This window comes from Styela clava, chromosome 2 (genome assembly GCF_964204865.1).
Source record: "Styela clava chromosome 2, kaStyClav1.hap1.2, whole genome shotgun sequence".
Classification (NCBI taxonomy): domain Eukaryota; kingdom Metazoa; phylum Chordata; class Ascidiacea; order Stolidobranchia; family Styelidae; genus Styela; species Styela clava.
The window spans coordinates 28,409,429-28,421,928 of record NC_135251.1 but is presented as its reverse complement, the minus strand read 5'-3'; the positions used below and the strand labels follow the sequence as shown (position 1 = coordinate 28,421,928).

The following is a 12,500-nucleotide window of genomic DNA, read 5'->3' as shown; positions in this document are numbered from 1 at the left end:
CCGGAACCCAAAGACTTTGGTTTCCCGGAAGCTGCCGGAAAGGTCGTCATGGTAACGCCTCCCGATCGCTAGTTGGCATCGTTTATAGTCAGAACTAGGACGGTATCTGATCGTCTTCGAACCTCTGACTTTCGCTCTTGATTAAAGAAAACATTCTTGGCGAATGCTTTCGCAGTAGTTCGTCTTCCGCCGATCCAAGAATTTCACCTCTAACGGCAGAGTACGGACGCCCCCGTCTGTCCCTCTTAATCATTACCTCGTGCTCCGAAAACCAACAAAATAGAACCGAGGTCCTATTCCATTATTCCATGCAACACTATGCAGGCGAACAGCCTGCTTTGAACACTCTAATTTTTTCAAAGTAAACTTATCGGCCACCGCCGACACTCAGTCAAGAGCACCGACGGAGAACCGAAGGTGAGGCGAACGCAACCAGTGACACGCCTTGCGACGGACCGGCGGCGCTCGCCCAAAATCCAACTACGAGCTTTTCAACCGCAACAACTTTAGCATACACTGTTGGAGCTGGAATTACCGCGGCTGCTGGCACCAGACTTGCCCTCCAATGGATACTCGTTAAGAGTTTTAGGATGTACTCATTCCAATTACAGGGCCTCGTTAGAGTCCTGTATTGTTATTTTTCGTCACTACCTCCCCGTGTCGGGAATGGGTAATTTGCGCGCCTGCTGCCTTCCTTGGATGTGGTAGCCGTTTCTCAGGCTCCCTCTCCGGAATCGAACCCTGATTCCCCGTTACCCGTTATCACAAAGGTAGGCACGTAGCGTACCTTCGACAGTTGATAGGGCAGACACTTGAATGATACGTCGTCGGTGCAGAGACCGTACGATCCGCGTGGTTATCCAGAGTCATCAAACGTCACAGGACGAACCCGGTCGGTTTTGATCTGATAAAAGCGCGCCTCCCGAAGTCGGCGCTTAATGCATGTATTAGCTCTAGAATTACCACAGTTATCCACTTCGCTTACGAGACCAAATAAACCAAGACTGATTTAATGAGCCATTCGCAGTTTCGCTTTACGAGAACTCGTACTTGCACCTGCATGGCTTAATCTTTGAGACAAGCATATCACTACTGGCAGGATCAACCAGATAGCTGCGACAGCTGCGCTCGGCCCTTGCTGGGCCGCCCGGCGCGTGCTCGTCGCATACGTTCAAGACCGAGGCGATCGCCTGCGGCCGTACTCAGCTTCGACAGTCGCTGGCCGCGACGTCCACGCTCTCGCCGGCAGTGCCAGGCGGAGCGATTTGCGTTTTTTCTTTGCTCGCCCTCTCTCGGGCTCGATCCATTCAGTTTCGCACAAACAAGAGCTCTGCCGGCCGCCTGCAGCGGTGCCTAAAACCCGGGCATAACAATGCGACCGTTCTGCTAGGCCGACAAGCGCTCAAGCCAGACGCTCGATCGAACGCCCCCTACATATTAGTCGAGACAACGGCTCGCTCATTAGCATCGCGTTTGTACTTTAACTTTTTTCGGCTCGGCTTCTTTCGACGCCGATGCCGGCGACGCAGCACTCTCTCGCCCGCCAGCCACCGAGAAAAGGGTGCGCTCCGACCGGCCCCGCACCGCTCTTTCTTGGCTCATTCGAAATTACTGTCTTTCGCTCTGACATGCCTTACCTAGGGTTAGGTTAGTATGCTTGCACGTTTGTACTTTAACTTTTTTCGGCTCGGCTTCTTTCGACGCCGATGCCGGCGACGCAGCACTCTCTCGCCCGCCAGCCACCGAGAAAAGGGTGCGCTCCGACCGGCCCCGCACCGCTCTTTCATGGCTCATTCGAGTTTACTGTCTTTCGCTCTGACATGCCTTACCTAGGGTTAGGTTAGTATGCTTGCACGTTTGTACTTTAACTTTTTTTGGCTCGGCTTCTTTCGACGCCGATGCCGGCGACGCAGCTCTCTCTCGCCCGCCAGCCACCGAGAAAAGGGTGCGCTCCGACCGGCCCCGCACCGCTCTTTCTTGGCTCATTCGAAATTACTGTCTTTCGCTCTGACATGCCTTACCTAGGGTTAGGTTAGTATGCTTGCACGTTTGTACTTTAACTTTTTTCGGCTCGGCTTCTTTCGACGCCGATGCCGGCGACGCAGCACTCTCTCGCCCGCCAGCCACCGAGAAAAGGGTGCGCTCCGACCGGCCCCGCACCGCTCTTTCTTGGCTCATTCGAAATTACTGTCTTTCGCTCTGACATGCCTTACCTAGGGTTAGGTTAGTATGCTTGCACGTTTGTACTTTAACTTTTTTCGGCTCGGCTTCTTTCGACGCCGATGCCGGCGACGCAGCACTCTCTCGCCCGCCAGCCACCGAGAAAAGGGTGCGCTCCGACCGGCCCCGCACCGCTCTTTCTTGGCTCATTCGAAATTACTGTCTTTCGCTCTGACATGCCTTACCTAGGGTTAGGTTAGTATGCTTGCACGTTTGTACTTTAACTTTTTTCGGCTCGGCTTCTTTCGACGCCGATGCCGGCGACGCAGCACTCTCTCGCCCGCCAGCCACCGAGAAAAGGGTGCGCTCCGACCGGCCCCGCACCGCTCTTTCTTGGCTCATTCGAAATTACTGTCTTTCGCTCTGACATGCCTTACCTAGGGTTAGGTTAGTATGCTTGCACGTTTGTACTTTAACTTTTTTCAGCTCGGCTTCTTTCGACGCCGATGCCGGCGACGCAGCACTCTCTCGCCCGCCAGCCACCGAGAAAAGGGTGCGCTCCGACCGGCCCCGCACCGCTCTTTCTTGGCTCATTCGAAATTACTGTCTTTCGCTCTGACATGCCTTACCTAGGGTTAGGTTAGTATGCTTGCACGTTTGTACTTTAACTTTTTTCGGCTCGGCTTCTTTCGACGCCGATGCCGGCGACGCAGCACTCTCTCGCCCGCCAGCCACCGAGAAAAGGGTGCGCTCCGACCGGCCCCGCACCGCTCTTTCTTGGCTCATTCGAAATTACTGTCTTTCGCTCTGACATGCCTTACCTAGGGTTAGGTTAGTATGCTTGCACGTTTGTACTTTAACTTTTTTCGGCTCGGCTTCTTTCGACGCCGATGCCGGCGACGCAGCACTCTCTCGCCCGCCAGCCACCGAGAAAAGGGTGCGCTCCGACCGGTCCCGCACCGCTCTTTCTTGGCTCATTCGAGTTTACTGTCTTTCGCTCTGACATGCCTTACCTAGGGTTAGGTTAGTATGCTTGCACGTTTGTACTTTAACTTTTTTCGGCTCGGCTTCTTTCGACGCCGATGCCGGCGACGCAGCACTCTCTCGCCCGCCAGCCACCGAGAAAAGGGTGCGCTCCGACCGGCCCCGCACCGCTCTTTCTTGGCTCATTCGAAATTACTGTCTTTCGCTCTGACATGCCTTACCTAGGGTTAGGTTAGTATGCTTGCACGTTTGTACTTTAACTTTTTTCGGCTCGGCTTCTTTCGACGCCGATGCCGGCGACGCAGCACTCTCTCGCCCGCCAGCCACCGAGAAAAGGGTGCGCTCCGACCGGCCCCGCACCGCTCTTTCATGGCTCATTCGAGTTTACTGTCTTTCGCTCTGACATGCCTTACCTAGGGTTAGGTTAGTATGCTTGCACGTTTGTACTTTAACTTTTTTTGGCTCGGCTTCTTTCGACGCCGATGCCGGCGACGCAGCACTCTCTCGCCCGCCAGCCACCGAGAAAAGGGTGCGCTCCGACCGGCCCCGCACCGCTCTTTCTTGGCTCATTCGAAATTACTGTCTTTCGCTCTGACATGCCTTACCTAGGGTTAGGTTAGTATGCTTGCACGTTTGTACTTTAACTTTTTTCGGCTCGGCTTCTTTCGACGCCGATGCCGGCGACGCAGCACTCTCTCGCCCGCCAGCCACCGAGAAAAGGGTGCGCTCCGACCGGCCCCGCACCGCTCTTTCTTGGCTCATTCGAAATTACTGTCTTTCGCTCTGACATGCCTTACCTAGGGTTAGGTTAGTATGCTTGCACGTTTGTACTTTAACTTTTTTTGGCTCGGCTTCTTTCGACGCCGATGCCGGCGACGCAGCACTCTCTCGCCCGCCAGCCACCGAGAAAAGGGTGCGCTCCGACCGGCCCCGCACCGCTCTTTCTTGGCTCATTCGAAATTACTGTCTTTCGCTCTGACATGCCTTACCTAGGGTTAGGTTAGTATGCTTGCACGTTTGTACTTTAACTTTTTTCGGCTCGGCTTCTTTCGACGCCGATGCCGGCGACGCAGCACTCTCTCGCCCGCCAGCCACCGAGAAAAGGGTGCGCTCCGACCGGCCCCGCACCGCTCTTTCTTGGCTCATTCGAAATTACTGTCTTTCGCTCTGACATGCCTTACCTAGGGTTAGGTTAGTATGCTTGCACGTTTGTACTTTAACTTTTTTCGGCTCGGCTTCTTTCGACGCCGATGCCGGCGACGCAGCACTCTCTCGCCCGCCAGCCACCGAGAAAAGGGTGCGCTCCGACCGGCCCCGCACCGCTCTTTCTTGGCTCATTCGAGTTTACTGTCTTTCGCTCTGACATGCCTTACCTAGGGTTAGGTTAGTATGCTTGCACGTTTGTACTTTAACTTTTTTTGGCTCGGCTTCTTTCGACGCCGATGCCGGCGACGCAGCACTCTCTCGCCCGCCAGCCACCGAGAAAAGGGTGCGCTCCGACCGGCCCCGCACCGCTCTTTCTTGGCTCATTCGAAATTACTGTCTTTCGCTCTGACATGCCTTACCTAGGGTTAGGTTAGTATGCTTGCACGTTTGTACTTTAACTTTTTTCGGCTCGGCTTCTTTCGACGCCGATGCCGGCGACGCAGCACTCTCTCGCCCGCCAGCCACCGAGAAAAGGGTGCGCTCCGACCGGCCCCGCACCGCTCTTTCTTGGCTCATTCGAAATTACTGTCTTTCGCTCTGACATGCCTTACCTAGGGTTAGGTTAGTATGCTTGCACGTTTGTACTTTAACTTTTTTCGGCTCGGCTTCTTTCGACGCCGATGCCGGCGACGCAGCACTCTCTCGCCCGCCAGCCACCGAGAAAAGGGTGCGCTCCGACCGGCCCCGCACCGCTCTTTCTTGGCTCATTCGAGTTTACTGTCTTTCGCTCTGACATGCCTTACCTAGGGTTAGGTTAGTATGCTTGCACGTTTGTACTTTAACTTTTTTCGGCTCGGCTTCTTTCGACGCCGATGCCGGCGACGCAGCACTCTCTCGCCCGCCAGCCACCGAGAAAAGGGTGCGCTCCGACCGGCCCCGCACCGCTCTTTCTTGGCTCATTCGAAATTACTGTCTTTCGCTCTGACATGCCTTACCTAGGGTTAGGTTAGTATGCTTGCACGTTTGTACTTTAACTTTTTTCGGCTCGGCTTCTTTCGACGCCGATGCCGGCGACGCAGCACTCTCTCGCCCGCCAGCCACCGAGAAAAGGGTGCGCTCCGACCGGCCCCGCACCGCTCTTTCTTGGCTCATTCGAAATTACTGTCTTTCGCTCTGACATGCCTTACCTAGGGTTAGGTTAGTATGCTTGCACGTTTGTACTTTAACTTTTTTTGGCTCGGCTTCTTTCGACGCCGATGCCGGCGACGCAGCACTCTCTCGCCCGCCAGCCACCGAGAAAAGGGTGCGCTCCGACCGGCCCCGCACCGCTCTTTCTTGGCTCATTCGAAATTACTGTCTTTCGCTCTGACATGCCTTACCTAGGGTTAGGTTAGTATGCTTGCACGTTTGTACTTTAACTTTTTTTGGCTCGGCTTCTTTCGACGCCGATGCCGGCGACGCAGCACTCTCTCGCCCGCCAGCCACCGAGAAAAGGGTGCGCTCCGACCGGCCCCGCACCGCTCTTTCTTGGCTCATTCGAAATTACTGTCTTTCGCTCTGACATGCCTTACCTAGGGTTAGGTTAGTATGCTTGCACGTTTGTACTTTAACTTTTTTTGGCTCGGCTTCTTTCGACGCCGATGCCGGCGACGCAGCACTCTCTCGCCCGCCAGCCACCGAGAAAAGGGTGCGCTCCGACCGGCCCCGCACCGCTCTTTCTTGGCTCATTCGAAATTACTGTCTTTCGCTCTGACATGCCTTACCTAGGGTTAGGTTAGTATGCTTGCACGTTTGTACTTTAACTTTTTTCGGCTCGGCTTCTTTCGACGCCGATGCCGGCGACGCAGCACTCTCTCGCCCGCCAGCCACCGAGAAAAGGGTGCGCTCCGACCGGCCGCGCACCGCTCTTTCATGGCTCATTCGAGTTTACTGTCTTTCGCTCTGACATGCCTTACCTAGGGTTAGGTTAGTATGCTTGCACGTTTGTACTTTAACTTTTTTTGGCTCGGCTTCTTTCGACGCCGATGCCGGCGACGCAGCACTCTCTCGCCCGCCAGCCACCGAGAAAAGGGTGCGCTCCGACCGGCCCCGCACCGCTCTTTCTTGGCTCATTCGAAATTACTGTCTTTCGCTCTGACATGCCTTACCTAGGGTTAGGTTAGTATGCTTGCACGTTTGTACTTTAACTTTTTTTGGCTCGGCTTCTTTCGACGCCGATGCCGGCGACGCAGCACTCTCTCGCCCGCCAGCCACCGAGAAAAGGGTGCGCTCCGACCGGCCCCGCACCGCTCTTTCTTGGCTCATTCGAAATTACTGTCTTTCGCTCTGACATGCCTTACCTAGGGTTAGGTTAGTATGCTTGCACGTTTGTACTTTAACTTTTTTCGGCTCGGCTTCTTTCGACGCCGATGCCGGCGACGCAGCACTCTCTCGCCCGCCAGCCACCGAGAAAAGGGTGCGCTCCGACCGGCCCCGTACCGCTCTTTCATGGCTCATTCGAGTTTACTGTCTTTCGCTCTGACATGCCTTACCTAGGGTTAGGTTAGTATGCTTGCACGTTTGTACTTTAACTTTTTTCGGCTCGGCTTCTTTCGACGCCGATGCCGGCGACGCAGCACTCTCTCGCCCGCCAGCCACCGAGAAAAGGGTGCGCTCCGACCGGCCCCGCACCGCTCTTTCTTGGCTCATTCGAAATTACTGTCTTTCGCTCTGACATGCCTTACCTAGGGTTAGGTTAGTATGCTTGCACGTTTGTACTTTAACTTTTTTCGGCTCGGCTTCTTTCGACGCCGATGCCGGCGACGCAGCACTCTCTCGCCCGCCAGCCACCGAGAAAAGGGTGCGCTCCGACCGGCCCCGCACCGCTTTTTCTTGGCTCATTCGAAATTTCTGTCTTTCGCTCTGACATGCCTTACCTAGGGTTAGGCTAGTATGCTTGCACGTTTGTACTTTAACTTTTTTCGGCTCGGCTTCTTTCGACGCCGATGCCGGCGACGCAGCACTCTCTCGCCCGCCAGCCACCGAGAAAAGGGTGCGCTCCGACCGGCCCCGCACCGCTCTTTCTTGGCTCATTCGAAATTACTGTCTTTCGCTCTGACATGCCTTACCTAGGGTTAGGTTAGTATGCTTGCACGTTTGTACTTTAACTTTTTTCGGCTCGGCTTCTTTCGACGCCGATGCCGGCGACGCAGCACTCTCTCGCCCGCCAGCCACCGAGAAAAGGGTGCGCTCCGACCGGCCCCGCACCGCTCTTTCTTGGCTCATTCGAGTTTACTGTCTTTCGCTCTGACATGCCTTACCTAGGGTTAGGTTAGTATGCTTGCACGTTTGTACTTTAACTTTTTTCGGCTCGGCTTCTTTCGACGCCGATGCCGGCGACGCAGCACTCTCTCGCCCGCCAGCCACCGAGAAAAGGGTGCGCTCCGACCGGCCCCGCACCGCTCTTTCTTGGCTCATTCGAAATTACTGTCTTTCGCTCTGACATGCCTTACCTAGGGTTAGGTTAGTATGCTTGCACGTTTGTACTTTAACTTTTTTCGGCTCGGCTTCTTTCGACGCCGATGCCGGCGACGCAGCACTCTCTCGCCCGCCAGCCACCGAGAAAAGGGTGCGCTCCGACCGGCCCCGCACCGCTCTTTCTTGGCTCATTCGAAATTACTGTCTTTCGCTCTGACATGCCTTACCTAGGGTTAGGTTAGTATGCTTGCACGTTTGTACTTTAACTTTTTTCGGCTCGGCTTCTTTCGACGCCGATGCCGATGCCGGCGACGCAGCACTCTCTCGCCCGCCAGCCACCGAGAAAAGGGTGCGCTCCGACCGGCCCCGCACCGCTCTTTCTTGGCTCATTCGAGTTTACTGTCTTTCGCTCTGACATGCCTTACCTAGGGTTAGGTTAGTATGCTTGCACGTTTGTACTTTAACTTTTTTCGGCTCGGCTTCTTTCGACGCCGATGCCGGCGACGCAGCACTCTCTCGCCCGCCAGCCACCAAGAAAAGGGTGCGCTCCGACCGGCCCCGCACCGCTCTTTCTTGGCTCATTCGAAATTACTGTCTTTCGCTCTGACATGCCTTACCTAGGGTTAGGTTAGTATGCTTGCACGTTTGTACTTTAACTTTTTTCGGCTCGGCTTCTTTCGACGCCGATGCCGGCGACGCAGCACTCTCTCGCCCGCCAGCCACCGAGAAAAGGGTGCGCTCCGACCGGCCCCGCACCGCTCTTTCATGGCTCATTCGAGTTTACTGTCTTTCGCTCTGACATGCCTTACCTAGGGTTAGGTTAGTATGCTTGCACGTTTGTACTTTAACTTTTTTTGGCTCGGCTTCTTTCGACGCCGATGCCGGCGACGCAGCACTCTCTCGCCCGCCAGCCACCGAGAAAAGGGTGCGCTCCGACCGGCCCCGCACCGCTCTTTCATGGCTCATTCGAGTTTACTGTCTTTCGCTCTGACATGCCTTACCTAGGGTTAGGTTAGTATGCTTGCACGTTTGTACTTTAACTTTTTTTGGCTCGGCTTCTTTCGACGCCGATGCCGGCGACGCAGCACTCTCTCGCCCGCCAGCCACCGAGAAAAGGGTGCGCTCCGACCGGCCCCGCACCGCTCTTTCTTGGCTCATTCGAAATTACTGTCTTTCGCTCTGACATGCCTTACCTAGGGTTAGGTTAGTATGCTTGCACGTTTGTACTTTAACTTTTTTCGGCTCGGCTTCTTTCGACGCCGATGCCGGCGACGCAGCACTCTCTCGCCCGCCAGCCACCGAGAAAAGGGTGCGCTCCGACCGGCCCCGCACCGCTCTTTCATGGCTCATTCGAGTTTACTGTCTTTCGCTCTGACATGCCTTACCTAGGGTTAGGTTAGTATGCTTGCACGTTTGTACTTTAACTTTTTTTGGCTCGGCTTCTTTCGACGCCGATGCCGGCGACGCAGCACTCTCTCGCCCGCCAGCCACCGAGAAAAGGGTGCGCTCCGACCGGCCCCGCACCGCTCTTTCTTGGCTCATTCGAAATTACTGTCTTTCGCTCTGACATGCCTTACCTAGGGTTAGGTTAGTATGCTTGCACGTTTGTACTTTAACTTTTTTCGGCTCGGCTTCTTTCGACGCCGATGCCGGCGACGCAGCACTCTCTCGCCCGCCAGCCACCGAGAAAAGGGTGCGCTCCGACCGGCCCCGCACCGCTCTTTCTTGGCTCATTCGAAATTACTGTCTTTCGCTCTGACATGCCTTACCTAGGGTTAGGTTAGTATGCTTGCACGTTTGTACTTTAACTTTTTTTGGCTCGGCTTCTTTCGACGCCGATGCCGGCGACGCAGCACTCTCTCGCCCGCCAGCCACCGAGAAAAGGGTGCGCTCCGACCGGCCCCGCACCGCTCTTTCTTGGCTCATTCGAAATTACTGTCTTTCGCTCTGACATGCCTTACCTAGGGTTAGGTTAGTATGCTTGCACGTTTGTACTTTAACTTTTTTCGGCTCGGCTTCTTTCGACGCCGATGCCGGCGACGCAGCACTCTCTCGCCCGCCAGCCACCGAGAAAAGGGTGCGCTCCGACCGGCCCCGCACCGCTCTTTCTTGGCTCATTCGAAATTACTGTCTTTCGCTCTGACATGCCTTACCTAGGGTTAGGTTAGTATGCTTGCACGTTTGTACTTTAACTTTTTTTGGCTCGGCTTCTTTCGACGCCGATGCCGGCGACGCAGCACTCTCTCGCCCGCCAGCCACCGAGAAAAGGGTGCGCTCCGACCGGCCCCGCACCGCTCTTTCTTGGCTCATTCGAAATTACTGTCTTTCGCTCTGACATGCCTTACCTAGGGTTAGGTTAGTATGCTTGCACGTTTGTACTTTAACTTTTTTCGGCTCGGCTTCTTTCGACGCCGATGCCGGCGACGCAGCACTCTCTCGCCCGCCAGCCACCGAGAAAAGGGTGCGCTCCGACCGGCCCCGCACCGCTCTTTCTTGGCTCATTCGAAATTACTGTCTTTCGCTCTGACATGCCTTACCTAGGGTTAGGTTAGTATGCTTGCACGTTTGTACTTTAACTTTTTTCGGCTCGGCTTCTTTCGACGCCGATGCCGGCGACGCAGCACTCTCTCGCCCGCCAGCCACCGAGAAAAGGGTGCGCTCCGACCGGCCCCGCACCGCTCTTTCTTGGCTCATTCGAAATTACTGTCTTTCGCTCTGACATGCCTTACCTAGGGTTAGGTTAGTATGCTTGCACGTTTGTACTTTAACTTTTTTCGGCTCGGCTTCTTTCGACGCCGATGCCGGCGACGCAGCACTCTCTCGCCCGCCAGCCACCGAGAAAAGGGTGCGCTCCGACCGGCCCCGCACCGCTCTTTCTTGGCTCATTCGAAATTACTGTCTTTCGCTCTGACATGCCTTACCTAGGGTTAGGTTAGTATGCTTGCACGTTTGTAGTTTAACTTTTTTCGGCTCGGCTTCTTTCGACGCCGATGCCGGCGACGCAGCACTCTCTCGCCCGCCAGCCACCGAGAAAAGGGTGCGCTCCGACCGGCCCCGCACCGCTCTTCCTTGGCTCATTCGAAATTACTGTCTTTCGCTCTGACATGCCTTACCTAGGGTTAGGTTAGTATGCTTGCACGTTTGTACTTTAACTTTTTTCGGCTCGGCTTCTTTCGACGCCGATGCCGGCGACGCAGCACTCTCTCGCCCGCCAGCCACCGAGAAAAGGGTGCGCTCCGACCGGCCCCGCACCGCTCTTTCTTGGCTCATTCGAGTTTACTGTCTTTCGCTCTGACATGCCTTACCTAGGGTTAGGTTAGTATGCTTGCACGTTTGTACTTTAACTTTTTTCGGCTCGGCTTCTTTCGACGCCGATGCCGGCGACGCAGCACTCTCTCGCCCGCCAGCCACCGAGAAAAGGGTGCGCTCCGACCGGCCCCGCACCGCTCTTTCTTGGCTCATTCGAAATTACTGTCTTTCGCTCTGACATGCCTTACCAAGGGTTAGGTTGGTATGCTTGCACGTTTGTACTTTAACTTTTTTCGGCTCGGCTTCTTTCGACGCCGATGCCGGCGACGCAGCACTCTCTCGCCCGCCAGCCACCGAGAAAAGGGTGCGCTCCGACCGGCCCCGCACCGCTCTTTCTTGGCTCATTCGAAATTACTGTCTTTCGCTCTGACATGCCTTACCTAGGGTTAGGTTAGTATGCTTGCACGTTTGTACTTTAACTTTTTTTGGCTCGGCTTCTTTCGACGCCGATGCCGGCGACGCAGCACTCTCTCGCCCGCCAGCCACCGAGAAAAGGGTGCGCTCCGACCGGCCCCGCACCGCTCTTCCTTGGCTCATTCGAAATTACTGTCTTTCGCTCTGACATGCCTTACCTAGGGTTAGGTTAGTATGCTTGCACGTTTGTACTTTAACTTTTTTCGGCTCGGCTTCTTTCGACGCCGATGCCGGCGACGCAGCACTCTCTCGCCCGCCAGCCACCGAGAAAAGGGTGCGCTCCGACCGGCCCCGCACCGCTCTTTCTTGGCTCATTCGAGTTTACTGTCTTTCGCTCTGACATGCCTTACCTAGGGTTAGGTTAGTATGCTTGCACGTTTGTACTTTAACTTTTTTCGGCTCGGCTTCTTTCGACGCCGATGCCGGCGACGCAGCACTCTCTCGCCCGCCAGCCACCGAGAAAAGGGTGCGCTCCGACCGGCCCCGCACCGCTCTTTCTTGGCTCATTCGAAATTACTGTCTTTCGCTCTGACATGCCTTACCAAGGGTTAGGTTAGTATGCTTGCACGTTTGTACTTTAACTTTTTTCGGCTCGGCTTCTTTCGACGCCGATGCCGGCGACGCAGCACTCTCTCGCCCGCCAGCCACCGAGAAAAGGGTGCGCTCCGACCGGCCCCGCACCGCTCTTTCTTGGCTCATTCGAAATTACTGTCTTTCGCTCTGACATGCCTTACCTAGGGTTAGGTTAGTATGCTTGCACGTTTGTACTTTAACTTTTTTTGGCTCGGCTTCTTTCGACGCCGATGCCGGCGACGCAGCACTCTCTCGCCCGCCAGCCACCGAGAAAAGGGTGCGCTCCGACCGGCCCCGCACCGCTCTTTCTTGGCCCATTCGAAATTACTGTCTTTCGCTCTGACATGCCTTACCTAGGGTTAGGTTAGTATGCTTGCACGTTTGTACTTTAACTTTTTTTGGCTCGGCTTCTTTCGACGCCGATGCCGGCGACGCAGCACTCTCTCGCCCGCCAGCCA

The 12,500-nt window shown here is 55.4% G+C and overlaps 1 non-coding gene across 1 annotated transcript in view; it reads right to left on the bottom strand.

Annotated features, from left to right (window-relative positions):
* Positions 1-1,112, bottom strand: part of LOC144420221 (small subunit ribosomal RNA) — a 1,810-nt gene extending 698 nt beyond the window's left edge. The window contains exon 1 of the ribosomal RNA XR_013474574.1: positions 1-1,112. This exon is cut by the window's left edge and continues 698 nt beyond it. This is a non-coding gene — a ribosomal RNA (small subunit ribosomal RNA).
* Positions 1,113-12,500: the final 11,388 nt, after the last annotated feature.